We start from the raw sequence: 16051 nt of genomic DNA, 5'->3' as shown, positions 1-16051 counted from the left end.
TCTCTTTGTCCACAAGATGTCAGCAGAGATGGTAAAAGGCAGCCGTTTCATTGATTTATTGAGACTTTTATTAGTAGATTGCACAGTACAGTACATATTCCGTACAATTGACCACTAAATCAAAAAGTAGAGGCATTTAAGTCCCATCTTAAAACTCATTTGTATACTCTAGCCTTTAAATAGACCACCTTTTTAGACCAGTTGATCTGCCGTTTCTTTTCTTTTCTCCTCTGCCCCCCTCTCCCTTGTGGATGGGGAGTTACACAGGTCCGGTGGCCATGGATGAAGTGCTGGCTGTCCAGAGTCGGGACCCGGGGTGGACCGCTCGCCTGTGCATCGGTTGGGGATATCTCTGCGCTGCTGACCCGTCTCCGCTCGGGACGGTCTCCTGCTGGCCCCACTATGGACTGGACTTTTACTAATATGTTAGATCCACTATGGACTGAAGTTTCACAATATTATGTCAGACCCACTCGACATCAATTGCTTTCGGTCTCCCCTGGGGGACGGGGAGGTTACCCACATATGCGGTCTTCTCCAAGGTTTCTCATAGTCATTCACATCGACGTCCCACTGGGGTGAGTTTTTCCTTGCACTTATGTCGTTGTGGCTTGTGCAGCCCTTTGAGACACTTGTGATTTAGGGCTATATAAATAAACATTGATTGATTGATTAATTGAAATGGTAACACCCGAATAAGTTTTTCAACCTGTTTAAGTCGGGGTCCACCTAAATCAATTCATGGTACAAATATATACTATCAGCATAATACAGTCATCACACAAGTTAATCATCAGAGTATGTACATTGAATTATTTACATTATTTACAATCCGGGGGGTGGGATGTGGAGGGGGTTGGGTTTGGTTGCTATCAGCATACTTCAGTCATCAACAATTATATCATCTGAGAAATGGACATTGAAACAGTGTAGGTCTGACTTCGTAGGATATGTTCACCGACCGTGTGCCGACGCTATCCCATCCTCCATTTGTAGTCATCAATCCATCCATTTTTTTTTTCACCGCTTGTCCCTCTCGGGGTCGCGGGGGGGTTCTGGAGCCTATCCCAGCTGCACTCGGCTACACCCAAAAGTCACCTAATCCACTATATTTTATAACATCCATCCATTTTCTACTGCTTGTCCCTTTTGGGGTAGCGGGGGGTGCTGGAGCCTATCTCAGCTACATTCGGGCGGAATGCCGCGTACACCCTGGACAAGTCGCCACCTCATCGCAGGGCCAACACAGATAGACAGACAAGATTCACACTCACATTCACACACTAGGGCCAATTTAGTGTTGCCAATCAACCTATCCCCAGGTGCATGTTTTTGGAGGTGGGAGGAAGCCGGAGTACCCGGAGGGAACCCACGCAGTCACGGGGAGAACATACAAACTCCACACAGAAAGATCCCGAGCCCGGGATTGAACTCAGGACTACTCAGGACCTTCGTATTGTGAGGCACATGCACTAACCCCTGTGCCACCCATTTTAGAACATTATTATTAATATTATAGGTAAATATTATCTTGTGGTTAGAGTGTCCGCCCTGAGATCGGTAGGTTGTGAGTTCAATCCCCGGCCGAGTCATACCAAAGACTATAAAAATGGGACCCGTTGCCTCCCTGCTTGGCACTCAGCATCAAGGGTTGGAATTGGGGGTCAAATTACCAAAAATGATTCCCAAGCGCAGCCACCGCTGCCGCTCATTGCTCCCCTCACCTCCCAGGGGGTGGAACAAGGGGATGGGTCAAAGGCAGAGGGTAATTTCACCACACCTAGTGTGTGCGTGTGACTAACAGTGGTACTTTAACTTAACTTTAAGTTAACTTTATATTATAAATAACAATTGGGCAAAAGTCCATAAATGTAAACACATCGCTAAATGTGTAGTAATTAATTTCTGTAATTTAATTGCAATTTGATTTCAAACTTTTTTCACCAAGTGCACCTTAGAAAAAACTTGACTCTCCAAATACCACCGTAATGACTAACATTAAAATACAGTAGCGTAGTAGGCCTGAATATTCATTAAAAACAAGGCAGATGTTTTATTCAACAAGTACAGTCAATATTTTTGCCTCTGTAACATTACATAAACTTTGAACAGTAACACTGTGTTTGACTATAGAATAACCACTAGCAATTATTTTGACTCAGGGGGCCAAATTTTGAGGAAAAAAAAGTGTCTGGGGGCCGGTATATCTATTTATTTATCTATTTATATATACATATAATACACTAATACAAAAACTCACAATAATGTTTGATTAAAAGCTAAAAACGTTATGACAGACCGCGCCTTAAAAAACAGAATGGAATTTTTCATTGTTTTATGTTAATGAGGCACCCAGAATGTACATGAAAATAGAGAATATGGGATTTACAATATTAACTGTGAACGATAAAACACTGAATATTGACAACATATGAACGTCACAGCCCCTTGTCGATCCACATATTTTACAAGCAAGCGAAACGCAACAAAAATGCAACAAACACAGCGAAATATGAACGTGAAGGGTAAAAAAACCCACCTACAATCTGATGTATCTGATATATCACTAAGCTTTAGAACTTTGCTGTAAAACTCTCCTTCCGCGTCTGTCCCTGACACCCGCATTTCAGGCTGGCCGCTCTGGAAACACTCTGTGGAAACGCTCCCCACACACACTGCTTGGTGCCTCGTCTGAGCTGCTGTGATTTAGATTACCATAGTAACTAATTAGATTACCATAGTAACTAATTAAATTACCATAGTAACTAGTATATCATGCAAAAAACGTAGATTCCAACCTTTGAAATACTTTGTATAGTTCAAGCCCGTGTACCACTAGTGGTACGACGGTGTACCACAGTTTGAGAATCAATGTGTTATATTATTTGAAATGACATGTCTGCATGTTTGACTATTAAAAACATGTAATTTTAATAGGACTTTTTGAAAAAGGGATACACACAACAATGTTTAACAGTCACTGTTTTTAATTTGGTGAAAACTGTGACCCCGGGGTGTCCAAACTTGTTCCACCAAGGACACATACTGTCAATAGTCAAAGCATGCATTTGGATTTACATTGTAAAAAAAAATAAATGCTTGTATATAATTAATATATATACTTAAAAATACAACTTGGTTTCAGTTGTATTGGATTATATTTTATTGTGGGTGATTGCTCTTCTTATTTTTTTTTATTCAAAATCAATTCAAAATGTTAAAATAACTCAAGTTCCAACAGTTCAAAGTAAAATAATTACTCGGTCAAACTCCAGAGGGGATCGTGTGCTTTCTGCTGAGACTCTAAAACATGGAAACAATATCCCTCTGGTTATTGAGACATCTCCCTCTTTAATGAGTTTTAAATCACGTCTTGCAACATATTTTTACTCGTTGGCTTCTAAACCAACAAGAGAATTGTGTGATGTTAGTCTCTTATTTTCTTTAACGTATTTACTTAATTTTTTAGTTAAATGATTCTTACACTAGACTGTCCTTAGTTTTATCCTGCTTTTTTAATGTGTGTTTTAACTACTGTGCAGCACTTTGCGAAACCTTTATTGTTTTTTTAAATGGGCTATAGTGGATTGGATTGGATTTTTTTTTTTAAATATATATATATATATATATATATACACGGTCCGTGTACCTTCCGTTCATTCTATTTCCAATTCTGAAACGCAAATCAAAAAACAAAATTAGGGCCGTTTTTAAATTTGTATTATATATGGCAGATTATAAAACAAACAAAAAAGGATTGATTTTCATTAAAATATTGCCATAAAATTTGATTTTGTGCTGTTTTCCTTTTATGGATTAGTATTTTTCCAGATAAACACAAAAATCGAATATATGGCCATCATCTGTGTGATGACAAATTGAACCGGAAGCAGTATTTTTAGCTTTCCCTTTGCGTTTAGCATGTTTTTAGCATAACGGTAACATCTTTGTTCAGCAGGCGTCCTATTGTCATGTAAAAAAAGTCTCAATAAATAGTTGTCCAACTTTTGTTTCAGAAATGAAAATAGAAAAAATGATCTGAAATGTGTTTTTTTATTTGCATTTAAGAATTGGAAATAGAATGAACGGAAGGTACACGGACCATATAAGTCATATGTCAGCAGCAAAGAAGAAATGTTGTAACCTACAATGTGTTTTGAAAGGTTCTATTACAAATTTTAGACCAAATAATATATTGTGAGAATCAATTTTGAATCGAATTGTCACCCCAATAATCAGAATTGAATTGGTAGTTGTTGCAAGATTAACATTCCTAATAAATTGTATTGTACACAAAGTACTTGTTTGGAGTGACAAATGATTAGTTATTAAAGTATCAACATTTAATTGCTTCTCTTTATTCTTATATTTTTACTGTTTTGGTTTGATTTTATTTCGACTATTGTGTGTGACTACACAACTCATACTGCGGGCCCCAAATGGCCCCCAGGCCACACTTTGAATACACTTACCAGAACCTGTTAGAGCACAATTAGAATGGAAGAAAGCCAACATGACCATTACCATGAATTGATTTACGTGGACCCCGACTTAAACAAATTGAAAAACGTATTCGGGTGTTACCGTTTAGTGGTCAATTGTATGGAATATGTACTGTACTGCTGCGATGAGGTGGCGACTTGTCCAGGGTGTACGCCGCCTTCCGCCCGATTGTAGCTGAGATAGGCTCCAGCGCCCCCCGCGACCCCGAAGGGAATAAGCGGTAGAAAATGGATGGATGGATGGATGTACTGTACTGTGCAATCTACTAATAAAAGTTTCAATCAATCAAAAAAACCTTTGACATCAGCTATTACAAGAACACTTTTTTCCATAATTAAACGTTCACTAAGGTGACCATTGAACAATAACACTAAAATTAGTAAGACTAGAACAGTTTTGAAGACTGTCTTCTTTATCTAGTGAGCTTCTATATGTATTGCTAATTAATAAATACCAGCCAGCATGTGGAACACATCTTGATGCATTTGTGGTTTGCACTGGTGAGTTCTACTTTGTTTAATGTTGTGAAGGATGTTTTTCTACCAAAATGTCCTTGCTGCCCGTAAGAAATATTTCCTCCAGCAGCGTAGTCAAAACTTTTGTCTATGAATATATACTTTTATATATAATATTTTGACCTTCAGGAGGCACACAGGATGTGAGCGAGCACATTTCACAAACAGCTAACAAGAAATTGTGCTTTTATAAATATTGTTATTATTATTGCTGTTGTTTATCATGATTATTACAGTCTGTTTTTTAAATGCAGCAGCACAAACACAAGTGAAGGGAAGGGACCTGAGGATTTTCATCATTTTCAATTATGAAAGTTTACAGTTTATGTATTTTATTTATATATAAAAAAATATAATGTAAAAAAAAAAAAGAAAATTGTGATCATATTAAAGTGAGTCATGACAGGCCATGTGATTATTTACAGAAATTACTTTTTTTTGTTTTCTTACTTTGCCCATCATCGACAATATTTACGTGAGACAAGAACACACGCCGTTCCCTTTTCAATGCATTCTAAAGAGTAAAAAACTGTTTACACGAGGCGGCTAACCATGCAGGAAATGGGGATTCTACTATTTCGCCTCTAGAGCTCTCTTAAAAAAACATCAAAAAAACGCCAACAGCGCTGCATACTAACCAAGGTATTGCGACATCGTTATTGCAGGAGCTAACACAGAGGACCTACTTTTCTGGCGTAGTGACACAGCGCCTCAGGCTACTATCGAGACGTAATGCTAGCTATTGGTGTTGCTGCTGCTGAATCGCTTTTGAGTTTGGAAAAGTTTGAAACGTAAAAATTCCACACACTACCGGGTAAAAATCTGGACCGACTGAATCAGTGTGTATTGGCTGCCAACTCGAAGACATCGCTAGGAAGACGCGGCAAGATGCTTGTTTTATCGCACCATTTTTTTACCTGAGGAGTGAGGATTATTCTGAATTCATCATCTAAAGAGGTAGCACAAGTCTTGTGCTGAAAGATACAAACATCCCATCAGTTCAGATCCCATTGAAAGCGGATATTCTAAGTGACTGTTTTTTTTGTTCTTATTTTGTGGATGAAATGTTGAGCACTTAGCAATCGAGCTACATGATGCTTAGTGTTTCACTACAGCTGAATCTGCTCAGCATCCAGCTTCTAAAACTTGTAGCTCATCCTCAGCACATTCAGACTCAAAAATATAAAGTTCTGGATCCTCATTTGTCCCAAAGTATTGGTCGTTGTCATTTTACCAGGAATTTTAGTAGTTGTTTTTTGTAGATGGAAATAGCATTTATTGGATAAGAAATCAAATTTCCCAAAAAATAAATTCCAGTAAAGCTTAAAATTACCAAAATACTGTAAATATGACATGTGATCATGAATGTGCTTGCTACTCCATTGTTATAGCATGTTCATGAACCAATTTTTAAAGTGCTTTATAGGAGGAATAGGTCAGTCCTCATTACCTGCATTTTCAGCTGCCTTGTACTAGCAGTTTTTCACTGTTTAGAACGTATGGAAAAGGGAAAGACGTTTGTTCTAGTCTCACATAGGGATTGAAGATGATTCAAATTCCAAAATCAGTGCAGATTTCCTTTAACCCTATATTCGTGCCACGTCATATAAACACTTGTGCATCACTAGGGTCCCAAACGGGCATTCTATGTGTTCCTTCCATCCATCCATTTTCTACCGCTTGTCCGTTTCGGGTCTATGTGTTCCTTTTTTGCTATAATTGTTTAGTTTAAAGATTAAGTGTCGGAAATTTTGCCAAAGAGTTGTTGTTTTTTAAAGTTACATTGTGTTTTTGATTGCAACATTAGAATAGGATATAAAAATAAAGTATACACACTTTCTCTTGCCTCATTGACTACTATTATAAATGTTATTGAGGGACAAGCGGTAGAAAATTGATGTATGGATGTTTACCAGAATGTAATCCTGGTATATTACTATGCTTTTTCCTTAAAACCGAATTAATGTAATTCTTGCTGATTAAAAATTGAAATAGTGTTTTGGTGTAATTGTGCCAGAAAACCATGAGCTTTTAATCCTCAGAGCTTGGATGAGAGTAAATTAAAATGTCATTAAATCACTGAAAAGTGATGAAAATGGTCATGGGCAGTTATAACATGGCAGATCTATATAAGATAATTGTGAGAACTCAAGAAACTCCACCAAGTCCTGCCTGCTTTTTCTTTTATTCTATCTCAGAAAGCATGGTCAAAATATTTGTCTACGGCGGTGATTTTCAAACTGTGGTACACCAAAAAAGAAGTCTGTATATATGTACTGTATACGTATGGAGTAACATTGTTGTTGTTTGTGCATTGTGTGCCAAAAATAATTTACTTGTGAAATCCAAACTTGTTTTTAATGAACATGTAGACCTACTTCATCTACGCAACTATATTTTAATGTTGGTCATTATGATAGTACTTGGAGAGCCAATCATTTTCTGAGGTGGTACTTGGTGAAAACATTTTGAAACCACTGGTCTCCTGTGTCAAAATCAATGTTGGCATGAATTATTGACCCTTTCAAGGCTGTAATTACCCAACTTCAAATACTCCCCTCTGCAACTTATTTTTTCAGAATTGCATATTTTACATTTTGCCATTATGAATTACCATTTATTTTTGACAAAGGAAATCCATAAAATATAATTTAAAAAATAAAGATTTAATAAAAACTTAGATCAATTTATCTGTAGATCTGGAAAAAAAAATGTTTTAATTTACTACACTTTTGTAAGCGGATCCCTTGTATGCATTGTCAATCTTATGGTTTCGCAAGGCTTTAAATGACACCACTTTTTTGTAATAAAGAAAAATAATAAATTGCATAAAACACCCTGGATGGTGGGGCTTAAACATATTTTAAGGGATGATTCAGCCCCACTAATATAGGCTGAAACGCCACTGACAAACCAACATGAAAGATAAAGCACAGTCCCAAACCTTTGCATCAATAGATTTTTTTTAATTCAAAGTGAATCTTAACAATAATACACCATGAAGTCTTACTTTGACACTCACCAAAAGAGTCACCTGGAAAACCCGCTTAATGTGACAAAGTAGAGAAGGCTTGGTCACACCTAAATCACTGAGAACTAGAGAGGAAACACTATCGCAAACTGTAAAGAGACATCACATCCATAGTTAGTTTCCCAGTCCTCATACTGTAAATATTGCACAGTGCAATTGCTACATGGCAAACTAGTGTAGCACAAAAACAATAAAAAAGCTAAATAAAATGAATGGGAGAGGGGTAAAAACAACAAAGCCACAAAAAAATACAGGGTTCTTAAACAGTAAGAGCTCAGATTTCATAATCAAGTGTATTTGATGAGCCATCTAGACAGATCATTCCATAAGCTGCAGCAGAAACAAGCTATAAGGAAATCAAACGGTAACACAGTAGCACATTGAGACCGATACACACCCTGAATTAACACTGGTAAAGGATATAATTCCTGTCACTCCGGATATCAAAATCATGACTATAACGGTTTTATCTGTTAAATGTTACACAAAACCTCCAGAAAATAAAAATAAAAATGTGCAGGATTCAAATCTGAAGCTCTGATCTCCACTTGCATCGCATTGCTGGTGAATACTTTGGGAGGAACTACGACACAAGATTACATTTTTACCATGCAGATTATTATAACATCTGCCAAATGCATGTTGTCCAAAATGATACTTAATAATATATATTTAGATGTATATATATATTTTGTTTTTACAAAAAGCATACAACCATATCAGTGTTGAAACACATCTTGCCTCTTGAGAGAGAAACCACAATAATCATCTCCAATATTAATAAAGACAACATGCATGAGAAGTGGATGACGCCAGTGTTAGCAAATGTGCACATGCAAGCTCACGTAAAGTCGGGATGATCTAAGAACACTTTGTGTGGTGCAATGGCGGCAAACATGGTCAAAAGTATTGCATCTGCTGTTTTGTGACGACCCAAAGACGTGAGCGTATGAATATTATTATTGAAGTGTGGTCTTGGTGACAAAACATAATCTAATGTTTCTACCAGCTGATCAGAGGAGAATGTGATCATGTCCTTTTCTGGATTTCTTGACGTTTTTAACACCGCCATCTCGATGGACAAAAGTTATGGGACACACCTTTGATATCAATGCATTGATTAAACTGTTAAACTGTAAGCATGTTCATTTGTGAGGAAAGCCCAAGGTGTAAGTAATGTTTGCTTGGTGGACCAAAGGGCTGTCCAGAGCGCCACGTATATATTTTGTTACGAAAATTACATGAATTTATTTTTAATAAGGTACTCCCATCTGGCACAAGACATTAAAACAATGTTGATTATACATACATGTCCTTTAAAATGACTTCTAAACAACATTGCAAATCAGTTGTATTTGTACATTGAGACAACGTTGAGGTCTAATGTTGGATCCACAAAACAAACTGACATTGCATAAACGTCGTTAAAAAGAGTGTTGTTTCAACGTTGTATTCGTGTTGTAGAATATCGGTTGAAAAGTGACCACATTCTAAACGGTCAAATCAATGTCAGAATCCGACATTGATTAAAAGCTGTCAAAAAGCATGTTGTTCCAACATTAGGTTTGAGTTGCTGAACGTCAGGACCTAATTCAACAAATCCACAACGTTGTTTCAATGTCTTGTGCCTGCTGGGCTGTATATACAATTATTTGCTGTATCCCCTTTAAAGGCCTACTGAAACCCACTACTACCGACCACGCAGTCTGATAGTTTATATATCAATGATGAAATCTTAACATTGCAACACATGCCAATACGGCCGGGTTAACTTATAAAGTGCAATTTTTAAATTTCCCGCTAAACTTCCGGTTGAAAACGTCTATGTATGATGACGTATGCGCGTGACGTCAATCGTTGAAACGGAAGTATTGGGACACATTGTATCCAATACAAAAAGCTCGGTTTTCATCGCAAAATTCCACAGTATTCTGGACATCTGTGTTGGTGAATCTTTTGCAATTTGTTTAATGAACAATGAAGACTGCAAAGAAAAAAGCTGTAGGTGGGATCGGTGTATTAGCGGCTGGCTGCAGCAACACAACCAGGAGGACTTTGGCTTGGGTAGCAGTCGCGCTATCCGACGCTAGCCGCCGACCGCATTGATGATCGGGTGAAGTCCTTCGTCGCACCGTCGATCGCTGGAACGCAGGTGAGCACGGGTGTTGATGAGCAGATGAGGGCTGGCTGGCGTAGGTGGATAGCTAATGTTTTTAGCATAGCTCTGTGAGGTCCCGTTGCTAAGTTAGCTTCAATGGCATCGTTAGCAACAGCCCTGTTAAGCTTTGCCAGGCTGGAAAGCATTAACCGTGTATTTACAGGTCCATGGTTTAATAGTATTGTTGATTTTCTGTCTATCCTTCCAGTCAGGGGGTTATTTATAAATGAATGATAAATGGGTTGTACTTGTATAGCGCTTTTCTACCTTCAAGGTACTCAAAGCGCTTTGACAGTATTTCCACATTTACCCATTCACACACACATTCACACACTGATGGCGGGAGCTGCCTTTATTTCTTTTGTTTCTATCTGCAGTTAAGCCCGATGCTATCACGTTAGCTCCGTAGCTAAAGTGCTTCGCCGATGTATTGTCGTGGAGATAAAAGTCGCTGTGAATGTCCATTTCGCGTTCTCGACTATCATTTTCAAGAGGATATAGTATCCGAGGTGGTTTAAAATAAAAATCTGTGATCCACAATAGAAAAAGGAGAGAGTGTGGAATCCAATGAGCCAGCTTGTACCTAAGTTACGGTCAGAGCGAAAAAAGATGTGTCCTGCACTGCGCTCTAGTCCTTCACTCTCACGTTCCTCATCCACGAATCTTTCATCCTGGCTGAAATTAATGGGGTGATCGTCGCTTTCTCGGTCCGAATCGCTCTCGCTGCTGGTGTAAACAATGGGGAAATGTGAGGAGCCTTTCAACCTGTGACGTCACGCTACTTCCGGTACAGGCAAGGCTTTTTTTATCAGCGACCAAAAGTTGCGAACTTTATCGTCGATGTTCTCTACTAAATCCTTTCAGCAAAAATATGGCAATATCGCGAAATGATCAAGTATGACACATAGAATGGATCTGCTATCCCCGTTTAAATAAAAAAAATTCATTTCAGTAGGCCTTTAACACAAAAGCTAGGATAGCAATGTTTTTGTTCAAAGAACTTCACATAAAACTGATACTGTACCAAATGTATCAAAGTAGCCCCCCCCCCCCCCCCGCATTCTTTCATTTCTCAGTATGTGGCCCTTGGCAGAAAAATGTTTGGACAACCCAGAAGTAGAAGAAAGCAAAAACCCTGGCCTGAACCCTGTGACAAACCCCTTTAACAGTAGCCACATTTACATAGTCGGTTAAAACCGGGATTTAGACACTTTTTGCTCTTCTGGAGTAATAAAGGCGCTATATGTTTACAGAGATCCTGCAAAAATGCAGTGCCAAGTAGTAACAGTTCTAACTTTTGCCATTTTATACAGAACCCAGCGATACGCTATTCCACAATAATGTAATAATGAGGTCCGTGACAATACCCCAGCATCAGGTGTGACGCTTCAAATACTCGTTGGACAGTGATGATAGTTTAATTTAGGGGGGTACTGACATAAATAATTGTAACCAGGCTGGGAAAAAAGTTGCTATCCAAGCCTCATTTGGGTGCTAAATGAATGTAAACTCAGGCGCCTGCAACAAGTGCTTGAGGTGATTTTGTGCAAGTATCTTCTGGAGCGTCCAGAAGCGCACATAGTCCGACGTTTTTTTTTTATTTTATTGCTGACTAACACGCCAACTGCAGCCTAAGGTACAACACCGCAGCACTTCCTCGCTAAGCACCAATCACGGACACGACAAATGAGGTGCATTCACGAATCCCTGCATCAACATTGCAACATATGCAAGTTGGGGTTTTTTTGCACATTTTGTGTTCTGTATTGTTGCTAGTTTTAAGGGTGCAGCTATTGATTATTTTAGTAATGTATTGAATAGTCGAATAATAGGATAAAACACACTTTATAACCTCAATTCGTATTTTGGTTGAAACAAGGATTTTTCCACTTGCCATAATCTTTTTTTTGTTTTTTTTCTCAAACAAATACACATCAACATTAATATGCACTTTTAACGTGTGTATTAATACAAAAAAACTGATTAAAAAAACAACTGCTGTTTTCCGCCAGGAAACTATGTCCTCGTAATTAAGGTTCCGGGTACCCCATGTGGTTTAGATTTGATACATTTTTGTTAGTTACACTCATTAAATGATTAAAGGAAGCAACACAATATAAATGGAAGCTTTTTTCTAATCGAATAATCAATCTACTCGATTAATCCTCACAGCCCAACTGGTTTTGCTGCGATAATTATGTCAATTTGTTGTTGTTTTAATCTGTATTGTTGAAAATATATTACCAATATAATTTATAATTTATATTCATGTCTGCTCAACTTCAATGTCACAAAATTCCTTAACATTTGAAAGGTATTTTGATCGGTAACACTAAATTGGCCCTAGTGTGTGTGTTGTCTATCTGTGTTGGCCCTGCGATAAGGTGGCGACTTGTCCAGGGTGTACCCTGCCTACCGCCCGAATGCAGCTGAGATAGGCTCCAGCACCCCCACGACCCTGAAAAAGGACAAGCGGTAGAAAATGGATGGATGATTTAGGTACTGGTTCGTGCTAAAGTATCGATTTGGTACCAGTATTGGTTAAAATGTTAACAATACTCTACTGAGAACATTGAATCTGAAGACGAGATAGGACAGCTGGGTTCTGTATGAAAGGTAGAGATGAGTATTTGTCGCCTTGTGCTGATGCTTTATATTTCTGTGAAAGTGTCTCTCTCCCTCGGGTCCGACGTTGGTGACCTCTGACCTCACAAATGGACATAAATGTCTTGCCAGATAAATGGATGCTGTCATAAAGTTGCTCAGATTTCCTTCTATTCTCACAACCTGTGTGTCCCAATACTTATGTCCACATTGTATACAAACAGAGGACAAAGGAGTTCTTCCGTCTTAAAGCATTGAGCAGTGACCATCTTGACTGTTCGGAATCTCAAGGCACAAACACAGTGCTGCTCACACTGTTTCAGTTTCAGTACAGACCATCAGCCGCATTCCAATGAAAAAAATAAATAAAAAACATTGTCGTCATACGAAGACGCTCACAAAACAAAGCGGGGCAAGCGGTCGGAATGCAAGGCAAAGCTGATATTCTTCTCACCACTTATAACATTTAACAGATAAAAACATTCTAATAACAACAATAAATAGTAGTTCAAATTAGTTGTTTGGGGATTCAAATCATTCATTTTTGGCCTCGCATTTCATATTTTCTTGTCAGCCTTCCTTTGTGGTGAGTGTTTTTGTAAGTGATCATTTTTCACATGCACTATTTTCTTAACTCCTGCACTGGTTCAACGGATACTGCAAGCTAGTTGTTTTTTCTAAATGTGTACAAAAACGACAATATGAAAACATACAAAAATTAAGTTATACATCGATATATCATTTATATGCAGTGATGAGCCCGAAAAGGATAAAATACTGATGCAAAACACACACACGCACGCACGCACACACACACAAACCCCGAGAAACAACGATTGCAACTAGTGTTCATTATCAGCAATACAGTAGTTACAATGACACTCCAAATAGGAACACACACACAAAAAAATCAAAACCACTTCTATTTTTAGATAATTAGGGAGTGACACAAAAAGGGTTAAAACTCAAGAGAAGCCACCTAATTTCACAGCAATTGAAGTGGCAATCATCGTTTAGCAGCTTATCTATGCTACATTCAAGAAAGAAATGATACGACTTATTAATTGCCCAATAAGCTAGACATAACCTTTGCCGTTTTTTTCCTTTTGCTTTTCTTTAATACATTTGTTTGTTTTATTCCAACCCCCGACTACGTTATAGGTGAGGTTTACGCAAACAGAGTAGCTACCTTGCTCAGAAAAATTAATTACAGTCTTTGGTGCGCCAAGCAACTTCATTTGAAATTAAAAGACAAACATATACACAAATAACAAAAACATTGAAACGGATAAGCGCACACGTAGCATATCTACATATATATATGCATATTGATCAGTGCCATCTGCTCCCACCGTGTGTGCACATATACAGAATATACATACGTGTGTGTGTGTGTGTGTATGTATATATGTGTATGTATATATATATATATATATATATATATATATATATATATATATATATATATATATATATATAATCTATATACATGCATACACATATATGTGTATATATATTTATATATGTATACATACATACATACATGTATATATACACATGTGTGTGTGTATACAAACACATTTTATATATATATATATATATATATATATATATATATATATATATATATATATATATATATATATATATATATATATATATATATATATATATATATACAGACACATAACCACATATATATACACACATACAAAAAAAAAATATATATATATATATATATATATATATATATATATATATATATATATATATATATATATATATATATATATATATATATATACACACAAATATATATATACACACACATACATGTACATATATATGTACAATAATACATATATATATATATATATATGTATATATATAAGGGCTGTCTAAACTAACTAGTTAACTCGGGGGTCGGCAACCTTTACCACTCAAAGAGCCATTTTGGCAAGTTTCACAAATTAAAGAAAGTAATGGGAGCCATAAAAAAAAAATTTAAATTTAAAATGAAAAACACCACATACAAAGCTTAAACGCTTTGTGCTATGTTAACTAGGGGTCTCCGACACACGCACCGGCACGCACTTTAATGTGGAAATTTGATGTTAGTGCAGCCCGCGAGTTTTGAATGAACGGCGCTTGATAGCGTCATACTTGCCAACCCTCTCATTTTTCCCGGGAGACTCCCGAATATCAGAGCGTGATGACACTGCATTTGGCGCCCTCTACAGTCTGCCCTAACAGTGTACCTGCTCGACCACACGTAGAATGCAATTTGAGCTTGCTCACGTAAGTGACAGCAAGGCGTACTAACTCAGCAGCCACACATCTTACACTGACGGTACCAATACCCAGAATCCCATGCAGCCCTAACTCTTCCGCTCAACCAACGCACGCAGAGGGGGGGATTTGGTGGTAGCGGGGGTGTATAATGTAGACCGGAAGAGTTAGGGCTGCATGGGATTCTGGGTAATGGTTGTGTTGTGTTTATGTTGTGTTACGGTGGGATGTTCTCCAGAAATGTGTTTTTCATTCTTTTTTGGTGTGGGTTCACAGTGTGGCGCATATTTGTAACGTAACAATGTTAAAGTTGTTTGATACGGCTACCGTCAGTGTAAGCTGTGTGGCTGATGAGTAAGTATGCTTTGCTGTCTCCTGTGTGTGCAAGTAATAACAACATGCAACATGTGGCTGGACTGGCACGCTGTATGTAAATGCTATAGAGGACAATTACTGCAGTGCAATTAGGGCACGCCCTTTATTTAGTAATTAGAGTGTAAATAGGATTATTTTTTCCCTGGGAGTAATCTATGAGGGACACTGAGATCCATAAATCTCCTGGGAAAATCGGGGGGGTCGGCATGTATGTAGCTGAGCCGCATCAGAGTGGTCAAGGAGCCGCATGCGGCTCCGGAGCCGCGGGTTGCCGACCCCTGAGTTAACTGAAGTGATTCATCACAAAACATTATCGCAATAATTAAAATTATGCATGCGAGTAATAAGTTGGGATTAATAATGATTAATCTAAATTCAAAAGTGTGATTAATTCGATAAAAGTATTATTTGACTGCACTTTTATATGTATATGTGTGTGTGTGTGTATATGTATATATATATATATATATATATATATATATATATATATATATATATATATATATATATATATATATATATATATATAAACACACACACACATATAAATATGCAGTGAATCAGCTACCCCCGCAA

This window comes from Entelurus aequoreus, linkage group LG02 (genome assembly GCF_033978785.1).
Source record: "Entelurus aequoreus isolate RoL-2023_Sb linkage group LG02, RoL_Eaeq_v1.1, whole genome shotgun sequence".
In the NCBI taxonomy this organism is placed as follows: Eukaryota; Metazoa; Chordata; class Actinopteri; order Syngnathiformes; family Syngnathidae; genus Entelurus; species Entelurus aequoreus.
This window is presented reverse-complemented; position numbering follows the sequence as displayed.